Here is an 836-nt window from a genome sequence, read left to right as displayed (position 1 = left end):
TGACCGAGGATGAAGGAGGCATTTGAGACGTGAGCTGCCTGTCTGGTCTCCCTGTGTGTGGGCAGAGGTTTTCCCAGTGCCACAGCTGTAAGAGGGGATGGGAGTGAAAACCGGCAGTACAGAAAGGTCCCTGCTCCCGGGGGGTGGTTGCTGCTGTAGAGAAACTCCCTGCTGCTTCCCAGCCGTGAGCCCGGGCGGCCTGGCTGGGGCGGGATGGAGGGAGGGGGGGGTCTGGGACCCCTCTGCCTCGCTGAGGGCCGGACTTTGCGCACGGAGCTGCGACCGCAGCTGGGCAGGAGTCTGAAGCGCTGCCGCATCCAGCAGCGCTGTCCCGACACGATGCCTTAGAGGGTGAAGCGATAACACGGGAACATTGATCGTAAAGCCTCTTGACAACAAAAGTATTTGATTTTGTGTTCTGTTGCAAAGGCTCTGGGTTGTATTGAAGAAGCCTGTTTTCTTCTATCTGATGTAGAAAGTCTATTTTCTTCCAAAGACACTATTTTTGCAGCTGTTTGAAGTTTGTATTTTATGTATGTATTGCAAAGCTTAAAGGAGGAATGTTAGCTTTGGAGTTCTTGTGTTTAGAGGGGTTTTTTGCAGATGCTGGTATTGCCAGTTAAAAGGAAATAAATATTTCAGGCATCCAAAGTACTTCTTTGGGAATTAATACATTGAGTCTAAACTGGAGCCTCTGGAGACTTTAGCAGACAGATGTTGAAGCCCGTTTTCTGCTGAGGCTGTGCGCTGAAGTCCTGCCTGAGCCTGGCTGCGTGCTGGGGCTGCCGGGCCGCCCCCGAGGGGTTTCATCCTGCCCGGCTGGGGCTCGCCGGGAG

This window comes from Fulmarus glacialis, unplaced genomic scaffold (assembly GCF_000690835.1).
Source record: "Fulmarus glacialis isolate BGI_N327 unplaced genomic scaffold, ASM69083v1 scaffold23580, whole genome shotgun sequence".
Taxonomy (NCBI): domain Eukaryota; kingdom Metazoa; phylum Chordata; class Aves; order Procellariiformes; family Procellariidae; genus Fulmarus; species Fulmarus glacialis.
Note: the sequence above shows the minus strand (reverse complement) of the source record.